The sequence below is a fragment of the Argiope bruennichi genome, chromosome 3 (genome assembly GCF_947563725.1).
Source record: "Argiope bruennichi chromosome 3, qqArgBrue1.1, whole genome shotgun sequence".
Lineage (NCBI taxonomy): Eukaryota > Metazoa > Arthropoda > Arachnida > Araneae > Araneidae > Argiope > Argiope bruennichi.
Window position 1 is genome coordinate 133722839 of NC_079153.1, and position 18817 is coordinate 133741655.

The 18817-nt window shown below is 29.5% G+C and overlaps 1 protein-coding gene across 2 annotated transcripts in view; it reads right to left on the bottom strand.

Annotated features, from left to right (window-relative positions):
- Positions 1–18817, bottom strand: part of LOC129962706 (uncharacterized) — a 93493-nt gene that overhangs the window by 26572 nt on the left and 48104 nt on the right. Inside the window, exon 1 of one of the 2 annotated variants that reach the window (XM_056076640.1) lies at positions 12856–12993. The exons of the other annotated variant lie outside the window; for it this stretch is intronic. The gene's annotated coding sequence lies outside the window, so the exon portion shown is untranslated. Of the gene's footprint in view, positions 1–12855; positions 12994–18817 lie in introns of those variants that run through there. 2 annotated transcript variants of the gene reach the window in all.

An 18817-nucleotide genomic window follows, 5' to 3' on the forward strand; every position in this document is an offset into this window, starting at 1 on the left:
ATGGTCAATGAATTTTTATTGCATCATTCTCAAAAAAATGCAAATATCTATTTTTTTCATAGTTAATTCTTCTTTTAAAGTCAATGGTCATGCGCTTTTTAAGTGTATCGCCATCAAATGTCCGCTGTCCTTGCAATGCTTTTCTTAATTTCCATATCAGGATATCACTTAAGCCCCGTTCCAACGACCTGTGCGCGTCTGGAACAGTCACACTTTATCCTCTTCTGTGGGTCTTTGATGTTTGTTCAGTTTACCAAAAATTTGCGGGAAACCGACGTACACAAGCGAGATTGGTCATACACTGAGTCAGCTGTCAGATTTATGCAGCTTTAGAATCTGTAGTCGCTGTGGGAAGGATGGGGGGGGGGGTTGAGGTAAAGGGAATACAAATGTCTTAGGCACCAGTTCGAGGAGTACCCAAGAAAACAACATGCTAGTGTATTTATGTCACTTTTTAAAGTAAAATATGATGATAGAACAAAAATCAATATCATACTTGGACAACATTTATACTCGCCAAGTCACTGATGACGATTGAAGTAAAATGCCTACCATTACATTGGAATGACCCTTTCTACACTGCCTCGGATACTTATGCCACGGGAGACTTAAACCCTCTCTACGCCTCTATCTATGATAAAAATTATTTTTGTATATTTGTTAAACAAAATGTTAAAAGCTTAAGCAACAAGATTTATTATAACAAAAAAAAAGTGTCAAAAGCTTAAGCAACAAGTTGGGATGAATACTTAATCCTCTGAAAACATTCCCTTGTCAACTTTTTTTTTACTGTCGCTTTTCAATGCCATTCAAAAAGAAAAAATTACATCGAAATGTTCATCTTTCCTAAAGGCAATTTCGCAGTCTTATCGAAGAAAATGAATCCGAAAATGCGAAGTAATTGCAGAAGTATTCGTTTAATGAAACCACTTTCATCCTAATGCTATTTTAATTTAATTTCCGCCTCTTTCAAATGGAAGATTTTCTACTCAAAATCACGATAATTTGTAGACATATATAATATTTCCACTCCACAGAGTCAAATATCCATTAGAATTAATATTTATATTTTGCATAAGTTACATGAGAGTTATTTTGAGATAGATTTGACAGTCCTGGATACTTCATCAGATAGCAAGATCGACGCTTGATCATGCGCCCCATTCTTTAAACTTGTACACAACATCTGCAAATTTTACATTCATCGGGCGTACCTACATAAAAGGTTTTCTGTGGAATCGAGTTTCGAATCTTCGATCTAATCGAGATCAATCAAAAGCAACACTAAACTATAGTGAGCTGGGTGGGAAAGCAAAGAACATACAAAGAATGAAAAGTGTGTGTAATATGAAGGTTGAGTGCCTGGAATAACTGCGATTATTAAAATACACACTTTTTCATTCATCAGAACGGCAACAATGTTTAAAAATTAAGATTACTCAGTTAAGATTAAGTTAGTTGAAAATTGGCTTTGATCAATTTTCTAGCATCGTACAATGAATGAAATCATGTATATACCTATTAAAAATATTCTATCGTAAACAGGTTCAAAATGGGATACATATTTACAATTTGGGTGTGATAACATACCAAATTTCAGTAATCTAGCTTTTTTATATTTTTAAACGAACTGGTTCACACATACATAAGTAGGAAAAGCAACATAATTTCAAAAAATTATTATTTGTTACTTTTATCGATTTAAAAAGGAAAGAAAATGAAAATTTGAGGGATACTTCATATTTGAGTTCTTTTATCTCTTAATATGTTACATTTCAATATGAAGGATAGTATTCAGATTTCAAAAATGTTTTATTGATCTGAATTTTATTTGTTACTGATTGTTACACTTTAGCACTCTACAGAACTAAAATGATATTTAAGAAGAAATTAAAAGCATAGAAAAGGTTATTTTTTTTAAAAAAATTGCTTTTAAAAATGCTGAATGGAGCATTAAGAGTATTACTGAATTTTCTAAACTATTTCTTAAACTGATATAAACACATTCCAAAGAAAAACAAATCGTGCCATGCAGATCAACAAAATCTATAAATTCAGATTTTTTGGCAAAGATAAAATTTAAAATTCGTCTAGGAACTGACAAAATCATTTTGAAAGACCTATTTCAAATTGAAATAATTCAAATTATTTCAGCTGTTCACTCAGTCTATTTCGTACGATTACATTTGCATTAAACTAACATTCTACTGAATGAATTTAAATGCAGCTGTTGTTTACATGCATTAAAAAAAAGATGCTTTCAAATTTTCAAGAGAAAGCATAGGTTAGAATTTCAGTCGAATGGAAACGATACATTTTGTGGGCTCCCAGCTTATCAACAGTCAGTTTAAACAGTTCTTGTGACGTCATTCTCGAACCATATTCCTGACTTTTTTTATTTTTAAGCAAGAAGATAGCTTCGAACAGCTGGCAACAAGCAGACTGGAAAGAATAACTTCATTTCGGTATTCAACTTGTTGCTACTGGCTCCGATCAGTTTATATCCGCATATAAGAAAGGGATTAAGATCGAATCATGTGATTGTTTTTAATCGTTATAGTATAATCCTCGCTATCAAAGAGATCAGAATGCAAGAAAAGAATTAACGGCGAAACATATCAATAAATGCCGCAGAGGTGAATTACAATCAGATGTACTAATGTATTAAAACGTTTAGCAATATTAAATGGTGGCTAGTTGTATGTAAACAGAAAATTTTTTGTTAAAAATTAAATCTCGAATACATTACATGATATAAGTATTAAAAGTTGAAATCTCTTTTGCATGCATAGGAGGTTTTCGAATTCGCTTTACGAACTGAAAAAAATTAATTCTGAAGCAATGCAAAATGCTATCATTTTTCGAAATGGTTCATTGCTTTTAGGAAATTTACAACTATTAGTTTGGTAGAAGTTTGATTAAGAATATTGCTTTAGAACAGAAATAAGATAATCAGCGAGTCTATCAATTGAAACTTTCCGGCATGGGGCTATTGATTTACATAAAAACTTTAAATTAAAAAAAAATTTAAGGTGAGAATTAAATAATTTTAGTAGAAAAGGATATATATCACCATTTTTTTTCGAACAGAGATGAAATGGTTTGGAATCTTTATTCGAGACTGATAAACATTTCAAAATTTTCGATTTTGTTGTTTCTTATTAAAAAAAACAACAACGTTTTCTCATTTTCTATTTTATATCGAGTTAATGTATCATAATCGAAAGAAACAAATGGAAACTTATGTTAATAAGTTTTTATAAAATTTGCGTTTCTTAAGTTGTATATAGGGTTAATTAATACATTAAAAATATGCAATAAAATTAAAATTTTATAAATTTAATTATATTTAGTTTTATAATTAATAAACAACTTTCGTCTTCGATAGATTTTAGACTTTACAAAGTTACAATGTGCATATTATAAATCGTGTGAGAAATTTATATCAACTTAGCATATTAACCTAAATAAGACAATTTTGAAGAATAAGTTGCTATTTATTACTTTTACTGTCTTGCATCCGAAAATATACAAAGAAAAAAAATGCTACACTAATCAAAAAATTTGATCTCGAAATTTGAATAAATCTCCGAATCTAGACTTCCTCGAATCTGAAAAAATTATTGGAAATATGTTTATTTACTTATGATTTATGAATACATAGGAATGCATTAACAAAAATAAAAATATGAAAATGGATGAAATTTGGCATGTGATTTTTTTTGTATCACTCTTTTTGTATCTGCGTCCAAATAGATTATCTGTATGTCTGAGTGAATGTGAATATGATAATTCATATGTTTCAATATCCAACTAAATACAAATTTTCCATCTATCCATCTGTACGCAATAATTCAAAATTGCGAACACAATTATTTAAAAATGCAATAAGTTAGTGGTCAGAAATCCTACATTTTTTCAAAAGGAGAATTATAACTACATTAACGAAACGATGCAAAATTACAATATTAGAGATTCATGTGAAGCGCCCATTTTTAACATGCTTTTGTAAACAATCCCCCCCCCCCAAAAAAAAAACAATGTTTCTATATTTAAAAAAATGTTTGGTTAATGTAAATTTCGCAAACAATTTTAAACTAACTTACCGATGAGTTAGAGAATTTAAGCACAATTCATAACTGTATAACAATGTTTAACTCATTTTCTTGTTTGTTTGTCTTTTCAGTACAATTTGCAATCGATTAAACATTTTTCTTAAAGACAAATGGCGCCGTGCCAAGTCAATAACTCCACAGGAAGTTAGTTTAAAATCGATTTTAATTTCACACACATAAGATTAAAAAGAAAATAATACGAACGAAAATGAATAAAAATTTAGAATAAGAAAGTATAAAATAATTTATCGTGATTTATAACTTCATAAGTGCTAAGAATTTGCAAAATTCAGAATCGTTAATTTTTAACGCAATTTGTATATAGGGCTAGGAGAAATAAGTTTTCTTTTTAGTCCGTTTTAAAAACGTGATATATTAAATTTTTTGTTGTTTAAATAATTATTTTATGGTTCAATTTCATAAGAGTGACTGAGGAACCTTCTGTGGGTGGGCGAAGTTTTAATTAAAAGAATGCTTGGGCTATCGAAATTACAGCAGAATAATCACTAGAGAACCTTCTTATCAAGCGATGTATAAATGTATATTTTTCGTTCTCACAGATTTTACAATCACTGTAACAAAATTTTTCTTCAGCATATAAATTATGGTACAGATAGTGAATTATTCTTACAGATCATACAGTAACTTGTTTTTTTTTTATGTCGAAATATATGACACAGCTGAGGGAAAAATATTTCCGAATTTTATAGCCAAGAGAAGAAAGTTGTTGTAAGAAAGTAATGAATAGTGTACTTTTAACCATTTTTAGAAGATTTCCTTTCAGCCCGCCTATATTATCTCTCATTACCGAATTGATAGATTTCTTGTCACAAATATATTTTTACTTCCCTAAATATTATATAATGAAAACTAGATTAATTCTTAATTCATAAAGACAATGAAAGGTAATTTCACAGGTGGTTGAAAAAGTACACGGATCGCTTAAATAAGGGACAGGGAGGAGAAGGGCATTTTTCTGTAATTTCCTCCTCCCATTCAAGTGAAGGTATTTTAAGACTATCTTCTCTCTTAATCTAAAAGTTCATAAACAAAAAATCTTCACATATTCCATTAAATAACACATAAATCCGCTTATTAAATAGATAAAACTGTCAACTTTCTTTACCAATTTAAAATATTTAATTTCACAAAATCGAAATTCAGACCATAACAACTCATACCAATAATCAGATTGAATATTACTAGTTATCTCACGTTTTATCAAAATGTCGGAATACCAAGAATTTCTTACTTTAATGAGCTTACATTTACTGTAAAAAGTTGGGAGTTTTTTTGTTTATTTATTCAACTTATAGAATGAAAGGAAAAATAACATATCTGAAAAATAATTTGCATAAAATTTGGTTTCTTCTAGACAGGAATAATATGCAAGTAAATTGCTTATCTAAACATGGTTCAGACTACGACAATTAAAGAACGTTTTTACAACTTAATAAGCAACGGTCAGGAATATATTAGACTGAAAAAGAATGTAGATAATTCAGGATGCAATGCCCATATTTGGGGATTTGTCATCACCTATTTGTTCAAATATGGTTACAAGTGTCTAAGTAATTATAATTGGGGACGTGGTACCATATTTTGCTTCCTTAATTAAAATATTTAGTTTTTGAATAATATATAAGGCATTAATATTGGACATTATGTATGTTATCACCTTTTAAGTATAGCAAAATTAAGAAATAATAACTTCATTAATTTAATATTAATTCATCCTACAAAGATTAATTATAAGGTTTTTATTACTTTAATATTATTTTAGTATAGGCAAAAAGAAACTTCCAATAAAAAAATGATTAATCTATTTAACGATTCTTTTGAAAGCATTTATATAGAATTATTGACATATTTAACTATTTTCAGAAAAGTGTGTGGCTTTTATGTTGATGTGGTTTGGTAACTGTTTCTTTACTTCAGAAATATGGAACGTTCTCTTAGAGGGCTTTGAATTATGTCGGTTTCTGATTTTTGGTTTCGACATTTTGCAAGTGTAGCTTGTGTCCTTTGCTAACTGTGGTTGCTTTGTGGCGACGTCGTCTAGTTATCATCGGTTTGAGCTTTGGCTTGATCTGGATTTGTTTATCCTATCTTACTATGCAGCTTTGCGATGCTTTAAATTGCATTGAATGGTTTAAAAATATTCTATAAATGCACATTTCAGCTGTTTTCAACAGAATGCGCCTTTTTTTTTCATTTATTAAAATTCATCTACAAAACATCTCAATACAGCTCTTCATTAACAAGAGAATTTTTAAAAAAATCACTTTCCAATAAATCCCAAGTGTAATTAAAATTTTAAAACGTCACTTCAATGACAAAAACAACTTTTCCAAAGATATTTAAGAAAAGCCATGATTTTCTAATGATAATATATTATGCTTTAATACCAAATCCAGGAAGTATATTTAGTAGAATCAATAATATGAGGTCTATATAAAAAATATCTGATAGTGAGTTTCCTTGCTCACAATAGTGAAAATAGGGTAATGCTACTGTGCAGAGTAGAAGAGATCTTAAAGTGCATGCAGTATGAGTTTTTTCTCCGGGTTCGAAAATGCTGTCTTCTGCCCGGAGATTAAATTGCTGTTGTACGTGGTCGTTGAAAGTTATTTACTTATTTTTCACACAATGATTGAATGAATTGAGCAAAGATACTACATGAAATTCTATAAATTCTCAAAGCGAAACAATTCGTAAGGTCCAACAAATGTTTTGAGATGATATGGTATAACAAATTAAGAAGTGGCTCAACCGATTCAAAAAGTGCTGCATATCAGTGAAAAATGACCAGTCTTCTAGAAAGTCATAAACCATTTGTAATGCAACTGTTGTGAGATTGTGGAAAAGACTGGGGTCAGTAAATATCCCCCACTTCAAATTATAAAAGTGCGCAGAGTAACTGCGAAACTTATGTTCAAGTTGCTATCGGCTGAATAGAAAATAACTCAATCTTCAGGTTGCATAGCACTTTCTGGGTACTATATACTAATCATGATAACTCAAGACGAATCATGGATGTATAAAGTACACTCATCGCAGTGGAAGCATCTTGGGTTTCCATGGTAGAAAAAAGCGCACGCTTTAAACAGAATCTAGGCCATGATAGGTGTACGCTGTTATTCGGTTTTGTGCTTCACAAGTATGCACCAAATGACAAAACAGTTCTATCAAAAAGCTCCCCACCGATTCCATGATGCAGTTCGGTGCAGAAGATCATACATCTGGACGGCGAAAATAAGCAGTTGCACCAAGACAAAACTGCACACGTTCATCGGTCGCGATCCAAAATTTCTTAACGAAACATGGTATTCCAAACGTTTACCAATCTTTCCATCCTCTAAACACGTTTTTTGCGACTTCTGGTAATTTCTGAAGTGGAAGATGATGTTAAAAGGATCCCGTTTTGAGAACAGAGAGAAGAATGCAGAACATGATGGTGGAAATGAACACCAATCCGAAAGAAGCCCTTTAGAGGGGCTTTCGGTAATAGGAGACTAATTTGAAGAGTATTAAGCGCCCATTAAGTCAAGTAAAAAAAAAAAAATTAGCCGAAGGTCGGATACTTTGAATACAGCTCTCATATTTTTTGGAGGAAGAAACAATACGCGACTTCACAGCTTACTAATAAGACAATATGGATATTACAGATTAGATGAGGAGCATAGTTGCACTTTCCCATTGTAGCCAGTAATTTAATTCCAGGCCAGCAAAACTGTGAGAATATCAGAGGAAATGGTCTCTCCGAAGCTTTCTCGAATAAAGGCGTTATTCTTCTCCGTCCCCCACATAAAAATTATGGACATTAGGAAAGGCCATGAACACCGCGAGTGTTTAGATTATTATTTTTAGAGCCCACATATGAGTGTTTTGGGACTTCTTAGAATAGGAAAGAAAACTGAGCATGCGCTTTAGATCCTTATTTTTCAAATGACTGAAACCAAAATGTGGCATAACTACAATTTTAACCGTATACCAAATTTCATTTATCTAAGTCGTTTCATTTTTGAGTTATATTTACATGCATGAGAAAGTATAGACTGACAGACAATCCATTTGTTTATGGATTTGATTCAAACTTTGATACAGATCTATATTTTAGATGTTAAAAATGTTGACTTTCTTTGTTGTCGCTAAAATGCAGATTCGTCTAAATAACGAGTCTGATTTTTTTTTTTTTTTTTGACATAATACTTTCTCTATGTATAGGTTTGCATACAAGAAAGTGAAAATAAGTTTGTACACGATCGAATAGTTTGATTCCCTGCAATTTAACTTCTTAATTGTGCGGGATAATATTTTTTAACGCAGAATCAAAATACTGATTCGGCAAAATCCTTTCTAAAATTATATATTTTCTCATAGTCTCTCTTTCTTGCTTTCTGCCTTTCTATTCGGTACTCGACTCTCCCTTTGGCTTGGAAAAAGAAATCTTGACAAAAGCTAAAAACTGGATTATTTCATCGAGAGTAAAAAGTGTTAAAGAACTCAAGGATTACTTCAAATCATGTTTTACACATACACACACATTTTTTTTTTTGCATGTTATTCACCAAAATTTGAGGTAGGAGATTTGCTCCGATAGATTTAAAAAGCGTCAAATCGGGTCATCAATTCCAAAATTTCAGTCCCAATGTGAAATTTGCATTTTTATGCTGTAATTTAAATAGAAACTGCATGAAATGAAGAAAAAAGTTCGAAATGCACACGAATTTGTTTTATTATAATACGATATATAGGTTATACCACCATTTCTCTCTCTCTCTCTCTCTCTCTCTCTTTTTTTTTTTTTTGAATTTTAATATTTCAGAATTCACAAACTTCGCAGCCTATGATAAGATTTTTTTTTTCTTTTGAAGTCTCGAGCCATGAACCTGGCATTGCAATTCTACGCATAACCAGTCATGTGATCATGAAAGGATTTCTTTTCGGAATAATTTTCTAAAGCAGAATAAATTTTAGAAAGAAAAAAAAATTAATACCAAATTAAAGTTGAGCAATGAATGTTCTTTTAAAATTTTAAATGTATGCAATAATTTAGCACAAAAAGAAGTTTTTGGAACAACAGGCCATAACAAACCAATTATAATTTTGAGAAAATAGTTCATGAAACAGAAAATCGATGTTATGTGCGATTGGTTTAGTTAATTAGAATAACCTTACTTTTTGAAAAACTGCGATAAGATGCTATAAATAAATAGATTAATATCCACTTTTTTAGGAAAATAAGTGAATTCTTTAAAAAACTTTCTAAAGAATTTAACAAACTAGTGAAGAAACAATTCGATAATTCTTTTATTGTTAATCAGAATTTTTGGAGAAAAACGTAATTCGAAATTAATTAATGAAATTTTTTAACTGTTTTAAAAATAGTTTCATACTCATTGAGATCTCATAATTGAGATTTATTGAGATGTTCAAAACTTTAGCTATTAAAAAAAATCAGAAATTTAAAAACAGTTACAGAGAAGCTAAAAATTTCAGGTAATTATAAAAAGAGCTCAAGTAATTACGTTAAAATTAAATTATAAACACAGAGATTAAAACTTTAAAATTAATTTGAAATTCATTAAAAAATTTGTACATACAAGAACATCAATTAGAATCACTTATTCAGTTTTCCATTAGGTTGCTGGAACATTAGTTAGAATTCTAATTCTGTAATTCTGTTTGGAACCGAACCATTCTTTTCTTTGAAATTCTATTAAGGAGACATTTTTTTTTTTTTTACTTCATATCTAAGGAAACATTATCGCTTGCTTGGACTTGTTTTCCAATATCTCTACAAAAGAATGTCGCTTATAACCTGCGGTCGAAAACCACTTTAGCAAAGTGTTAAGCAACCAAAGGTTAGCGATTGGCATCGGTAAAATTCCTGGAAAGTTTCAAAAGCATTGCATTTTGTTTTAAAGATTTGTCTGTTTTGAGTATTTATTTCGTAATTAAGATACTTTCCAGAGGAAATGTTGGATATTATCATCTGGGGGGAAAACATAAATCCCCGATTTTTCCAAATCATCAAATCTCCCCCCCCCCGCCGCCCTCAAAAAAATCTTTAAATGATTCAGCACTATTTTTTCAGTTCCCATTATTTATAAAAATTTATTCTCATTTGTATTTATAATAATTGTAACTATGTTAGGTTTTTTTTTTTCATTATTTTTGTAGAAATGAAAAATCGAGGACTTTTTAAACTAACAAACAATTTTTGGTACCGACAAAATACCATATACCAAATGTCGAATTTCAACTCTCAGTTCTATTGAAATATCATGTTCACATATACAAAAACGGACATGCATACTCTGGGCTCTAAAATTGGTCCTTTTGAGCCAAAGGCAAACTATAATGTTGAGTTGCATCAAAATCTCGAGGGCAAAGTTTTCGACAATTCCTATATTTTCATATATAATATGAATATATTATTGTAATAATACTAAAAAATACAAAACAAGAATTGTTTACTTTCTTAAATACAAAGAAAGTGTCAATAACCTCCCTATTTTAGATTTTTAAACCGTTTTTTTTTGTAGAAAACCGTTTTTTTGAAATTATATTCCTCTGTCGTTCTGCGTTCGATTAAAGCAATTTAGCAATACTATAATAAAAACAATGTAAGCATTTTCTCTTCATTTTTTCTCTTTTTATTTTAGGGTAGTTTAAACTTGTAAGAGGTCTCATTTCAAGTGAGGACATGTGCTAAAAATTTTCAAAAAAAACAGAAGTTTTTAATTGTTTTAATTTATTAATATAAATTCTAATTGAGTCCATAATTATTAATTAAGTTAAATTAATATTAAACATCTGAATAAAGGCTATTTTTGGTCAGATGTCACAATTTCGAGTCCTGGCCAGATGAGAAGGATGGTAATTGCATCATCCCAACCCTCCCATTTTTCCGAACTTCCATACGGCACAAGAAATGGTATGCTTAAATCTAACAGATTTAACAAGCAGGAAACACATGTACCCAGAGGTTCTTTGATGGAATCAAATGAGAGGTTCCAAATTCGTTACATTCGGAACCGGAGGCTTTATCGCAAGGCCATCCCGGCTTTCTTGTGGTAACTGAAAAAAATTCTTAGATGACATGTTCTTTAGTCGAAATCTATGCTCCTTAGTAAATTAAATAAGCATAGCTTTGTAATACGAATCATAATTTTATTATCAGAATTTAAAGTGTCTTCAAATCGATGTAAAATATTGGCTTCCGATTATTTTCTATTCCGGGTGTAAAATGTTGATAAAATTCAGGCATAACTTTACTATTCAAATGAGAAATTACTTTCAAATAGGAATCGCACTCGATTCCTCCCATTTCTATATGATTATGTTTCCAACAATAATTAATAATTATAACATCGTACAAAATAAATTATTATTATTAGTCAGATTATCATATCTATTAAAATAGATGAATCATTTAAAGTACATTTAATTATATAGTATGCGAAATATAAATAAACGCACAACACCTAAATGTCGCTTGTCATAAAACCGAACAGAACTTTAAGTATCCAAATCCACTAATTAACACTATCCATATCCACTTTCATAAGTGTTCCCTTTCTTAAATAAGTATCCAAAACTGCATTATTTACAATAAATGAAATTTTTTATAGCAAAGAAAAAAAAGAGAATATTATTTAAAATAACGTAATTAATGTAGTTAATATTTTTACGAATTAAATTGCTACAGCTATTATATCATATAATTACTTGGAAAGCAAAGTTTCATATGTGATGAAAGATATCCGATATAAAAAGATAAAAAATAAAAAGATTTCACCACATTTATTATAAAAATATTTTCGTCTTTATAAAGTAAGATGAGAATTTAAATGTTCAATTAAAAAAAAAAGAAAGAAAGAAAGAACAACCATTCTGAAAAATATTACATGTTGAGGTTAGAATGTGCACTCGCAATGTAAGAACAAATTACAAAATATGGCAAAAAAATTGACAAGAAATGGTTGATTAAGTGCAAGCAATAACATCTTATACCATTGATAGCATCAGCTCAACTCTTTTTTCATTTATTTCGGAAATTAAAATTTGAAAGATTTAAGAAAAATGCAAAATATTTAAGTTACATGTATACTGGTTTACTAACTAGGGTAAGTGACACTTTTTTTTTTTTTTTCAAAATTTGAGAAGGTCAACAATTAGCCTTTTTTTAATTGGAAAAAAAATAATTATTATATTTCATGACCATTTTTTTAAAATTTTTATTCATTTGCTGTAAATCATATTTAATATTAAAAAATTAGTGTTAAAAGAACTAAAAAAAAAAAAAAAAAAAAGAACTCCTCACAAATGATAATATATTTGAATCAATGTTTGTGATTTTATTACATAACTATATCACGAATTTTGATCAAAATTATTATCTAAAATTAAATTCAGAATTAAAAAAAACCTTACAATATTTACAAGAACTGACTTTTCAAGTATATAAATGAAATAAAAATTGAGAACGATTTGAAAAACAACAAGACATTAATAATTCAATTATAGTGGCGTCATCACACATCAAAAAGAAGAAAGGATCCGAACACATTTCTACAAAACATTTACATAGGAAGTTGAAATGTTCTAGCACGATTCTGACGGAAAGTTCTTAACATTTTCAATACTACAGCAGAAATAAATGCCAATATTCCTATTGTCAATGAAAAAAAAAAAACTTCTAAAAGGAAAATTAAAGAAAAACACCACCTACCGACCAATGAATGAAAATTAAAATCCAACTTTTAAGCACAGAATCGTATCCAAGAGCAACACGAACCTAAACAAACCGAACAGTTCTTGTAGATCATATCGAATCACAGCGAAATATGCGTGGCACGCTGTTTCACACCTGACGGAACATTCGTGTTGCTTGGCGACGGTGGAAAAAAAGATGGACGCCAGTTTCCATGGCAACGTGACGAAAAGTTTTGTTTTTGTTGGTGTCTTTTTTTTCGCCCCTTCCCTTCCTCAATTGGAGCAAAGCGTGAATGACGTATTTTTAGATCGGGCAGGTTTGTGGTCACTCATGCAGGTGGCTGGTTTCCATTTTAATTACAGGATTTTATTCAGAGAAACGCATCACTTTTCGTTTGGCTTATCAAAAGTTTCGTCATACGACAGACACTTAACGTTTTCGCTTTTAATCAAATGAAATGTTTCACCGTATATTTCAGCATTCGCTGTAAGAATTTTACGCGCTTTTCCCGTACTTCGGATTTGAATCAGTTTATTGCTCGAATCTCATTTAAAACATAGAAATTGATTTTTTTTCCTTTACAAATTTCAAAGTTGTCAGTTAAACTAAACTATCTTGACAATATTTTTTTTCTTGCTTTTTATATAATATTTCAATAATAGAACAATTTTTTTTAATTCATAAACAAAGTGCAGATTATTTTATGTCAGCGATGCGAAGCAGTATGTACAATTTTTTTAGAAGATCTCTCTGAATAATTTAAAAAAAAATTTAGATGTATGCATTTCTAATCGAAAAATAAAATCCTAAAATTTTGATCGGAAAGGTTGAAATGAATTGTTTTCAGATTGTGGTATAATTATTTCTCTAAGGTATTCCTTAATATTCCAAATTTTTTATCATGGAATATTCTTTATTACTGTTATTGTTATAACATACAAATATGTCATGAAATTGACTTTTAAACGTTGTGACAATAACTTGATTGTCTCGACAATTTTTTAAAAAAGTAGAATTTATAACATTTTTTAAGAAAAAAATTTATTACGTATGAGAGATGTCTTGATTGGATACAATTTATTTTATTTGTTTGCCTATTTATTTTTGCTTACATACATGTTGCTTGGATCAAAAATTAAAAAGTGTCTGTATTGCAATTATAATTTTAAATTTAAAAACTTCCCTCCATGTTTGACTTCACAGAGGAAACAAATTTTTATCAGTAAACAAATGCGGCCATTCGAAATTAAATAGGCTATGTTTGAAGATTATACAGAACTATTATTTCAATACTGTAAATGAAATGTAGACTGTTAAATGATTGAGTTCAGTTATTTTAATGTCCCGTTTTAATGCACCTAAGGCTATTTGAGGCGGACCTCGTCATTTTGAACCGCGGTCAGATGACGGTTTAAATTATTGAGAGTGCCAGGAAAAAGTTAATCTACCAGATAATCTGAAAATTCTTTGGAGGCAACTATGATCGGAAATCAGAGTAACGTGCTATCAGCAACGATACCAAAGATAAAAAAGAAAGCGTGGGAAGTTTCACAATTTTCATTCAACTCTTTAGCATTCTACGCCAAAATTTCAATAGAAATATAATTATAAAACGTTTATTTTTGTCGTTTGATTTTCACGTAATATGGCAGTTCAATATTAGCCAAGTAGACAAGCATTATACATTAGACCCTGACAAGGGGAGGAAGAAATAAAAGCCCGTACAACTCAGAAGTTAAATTTAAAGTATTTAGAAACCGCCAAGAGTAGTATCCCCCAAACTGTCTCGTATATTCTTAAATAAATTTGCCATGCCAAAGAACGCCTTACACGCAACTGGCGAACAATAGTTACGAAATATTAACTTTTGACGTGAATTTAGCATTTTTACAAAATCTATCGTGTCATTTTTGGCGAGTTATTTGGCGATTAATCCCAGCATATCCAAAATTTAATTTTAAAAAATTGAATTGATGTTTCAGATACGTTGTTATCAACTGATAGGAACAAAAATATGACACAAAACTGCACTTGTAGTCACAAATGACCACACCAAATTTGATACATTTAAGCCACTGCATTTTTCAGCTATCGCGTTTACATGTTTCTGAAAGCACAGACCGACAGACAATCAACCTTTTGTTGGATTTGATTCAAAATTTGATAGGTTCAACAGTATAGATATTAAATCTGTGAACCGAATTTTATCTAACTCTTCTCGGTTTGTAATTATCGCGTAAATTCATACTCGAATAGCCGGACAGACGGACTCCCTCAGAACAGACTTTGCTGAAAATTTGATAGAAATCTGCAAATTCGGCGAAAGACCGTATACCAAATTTCAGCTGTCTTGCTCAAAGTGCTTTTGAATTATCTTTGTCCCAGACAGACAGACAAAAGAAAGGACATTTTCCAAAAATGTGTTTTTCGAACTCAAGGAGGTGTAAAACGGAGATTTGTCAAAATCACAACTTCAAATTTTCTGACAATTACTATATTTTCTTTATATTAAATATATAAGAAAGTAAAATGCATTTCAAAAACGCTAATAACTCGAATTTATTAAATGTATATATGCTAATCATAAAACTAGATCATTCTTAAATGAATTCTAATGTTAAAGTCTAAACAATTGAAATGATTAAAATATGCACACTTGCCTCTTCAATACATTTAAATAGTCAATGTTTAACTAAAATAGTACTTATATCCTCAATGAGGCAAGTTGATTTAATTTGACCCGAATGTGGAAACAAAAAAAAGAAAGAAAAGTTGCTATACGATGCATGTGCATTTCATAAAACAAAAGCATACTTTCACAAGTGGAATCTCGAGAGATAAAAATTCATGGGAATCAGATTAAAAGTTGCTCGGAACTTCACGCTTGCTTTATCAGCAGCCTTATTCTCATTTAATTCATTACGTCATTGCATTAAAAATAATTCACTGAAGAAAATTTAAAACAACTAAGGTTGTAATTTGTAATATTTTAGGTAGAGATTAAATATACAGGAAGTTAAACATCCGGAAGAAGGTGTTTTTAAATATCTTTTGATGCAATTTCGATTCTGAAATAAATGAAAATTGCTATTTACAGCCAATTTTAAAAATATATTTTTATCTAGTTTTTTTATACCTGTTTCAAAATTCGAAATTGGTAAATAACGTAATTATGTGCAAACTGCAAACTGTCTAGCTAAAAAAAAACTAAAAAAATTTTATTTTAAGCCAATACTAATCATTTTTAGAATTACATATTAGCTCTTTTAAGAAAATGTGACGGCTGAATGATTTTTTCATTGAAATCCCCCTTTTTTTTAAAAAAACGTTCATTTTAAGTGCATTAAAAATAACTGGGAAATAATTCATTAGAACGTTTTACCGTGTTTAAACTTTTTTTCTGAGAAATAAACGAACTGAAAAGATTTTGTGGAAAAGTCAATAAAAATATCTGGAAGACAAGTTATAAATATGCAAACTAAACACAGATTTGAAACGGAATAATTTATGTTAGACAATATACAAAAGGAAATAGACCTAACAATAATACCTAACAAACGTACTAAAACTTTATATTAATAAGTTTTTCTAAAACTACTGTTGTAGAGGGACGAGACTCTTTATAACTTCATTATGAGATAGTTGAAAATAATAGACGAGTTTTAGGAGCAGTTAATTATTTTCTAAATTCCACATTTCACAAGACAACACGATCACGGAAATACACGAGTACGGACTTAGAGTACAATCTAATAAGATCCCCAGGAAGGATTATGGGAAATATACCTTGATATCAACAAGGTAACGCCATCTGTTATATCAAAAGAGAAGGTAGTAGAGTTACGTAACCGCTACACTATGATAAACTATAGACTTAACATTTAGATTCTACAAATGGAAAAAAAAAATTAAGTGGCTCTATACTCAATAATCCCATTCCAAAAAGCAACAAGTTTGCTAGCAATAAATACAAACAATTGAAATTCCTAAATTAATTCAAAAGGCAGTTGCATTAACAATTATATTTGCCGCTTCAAGAAAATTAATAAATTCTTCTAACTTAGGTTTTTATAATTCACTTTCAAGAAAGAGAACTTTCAAATAAATTAATGGCCATTGCAAAATTAAAAATAAAATAAATCGCTGAATCGAATCACATTTATGAATTTTCTAAGATTGATAAAATAAAAAATACTGAAATAATCTGAAATGAAACGCAGAACGTTTCAATTTAGATTAACTCGGATGTACATTAATATCCTCCTAAGGACATTTCAAAAATAACTATAATTTGTTAAGCTTCACCGGAAATATTATGAGACAAGTTATTTATGTATAATAAAAATATCATCCTGTCAGCATTGTTTGTCGTTAACAAAAATTTTGTTTCTTTTTTGTTTTAAACTTTTCAGACATTTGCAAATATTTGTCTTATCGATGTCTTTTGAAGAAAATTGCTTTAAATGATTGAAAAAAAAGTTCAATGTACAATTGAGAAGAAATGTTAGCAAACTTTAGAATAAATTGCTGGAAAACAGTGGTAACTTGCCAAAGGGCTCAAGAAAGTTCCGTTCATTTGCTTTATTTCTACATCGATGTTGTGTTTCAAATGACTGATTTTGAGTAGCTTAAACCTCAAACCATTCAAACTCAAATAAAAACAGTTTCCGACAAAAATAAATAACCATAACAAAGAATTGTTTTGTATTTGAAACGTTTTATACGACTTTCCCGAAAATTGTTTTGAAACAGAGACTCAACAAGATGAATAAATGTTATTAACTGAAGCAAAAATCCATTTTAATAGTCTTCTATGCAAAACTTTCTCTTAAAGTACGGCTAATCAGAAACTATATTTAAAGAAGTATTTTAATCGCAATTAATAAAAGCTTTTATATCATGTTTTTATTTTTGATTATTATTATTATTATTATTATTTTGAATTTCAAAATACACATTTTATTTAACTTTAAAAATATAACAGTACCGTTATTTCATAAGGCAAATTTTCACAAACTTAATAACAAAAGCTGAGTAGAGATCATTGTAACTGAGCGGACGAAATATTAAAAACTGCGTTTTTTTTGTGTGTGAGTATTTTTTTTTTTTTAATGAAGTCAGAACCAAGCGATTGTATTTCTAAAAATATTTTTCCTCACCTATTTCAATTTTTAGAAACATTAGTATTTTTATAATTTTAAATTGATCTGGGTTTTAAATAAATATTTTTTGAGTTAGCAATGCTTTAAGTCTAATGGTCTCAATTACTAGAGTTTTATTTCTTTATAACAATAAAATATCACTTTAAATTATGATTCATCTCGCTTTTGAAACCTAGATAGTATGGAAGAAAATTTAATCTTAAGTTACGAGTTAGAACGATATTGTAATTTATAAAGAAAACTTTAAAATGATTGCTTCAATAAATAATGATATTTCGGAATAGAAAATGAAAAGAATCGAACAAGAAACAGAAATGTAGGAAACTGAATTGCTTTATGCAGCGATGAATAAATTCAAAATTACTGTCGTAACAAAACTAGTGTCATAATTATGACTGGTGCAATAATGAATCATTTCATGCAATCCTTAAAGCTTAAAATAATTTCGGAAAGATTTTCTTCCATTCCATTCAATGTTATCCACTGCATGCTTTGAAGGAGAAGTGAGTGAATTGAAACTAACGTAACGTGTATTTTTCAGTTATATTTGCCTGTTATTTCGTCATCACTTGACTGATTGTAGTATTTTTCTCTCTCTCTCTCCCTTTTATATATAAAATCTTAATTTCCTAATTTTTATCTTAGATTAGCCCATGTTAAATTCATTCTAATATGTTTTCTATTTCCTGATCGAATTCTCACTTTTTTTTAAATTATTAAATCTAACATACGCTTAATAAAACTGCTTATTTCGTGGTTCCCACACCGAGAACGAAGGAATAAAAATTCTTAGCATTCACACATCCTTTCCAAAA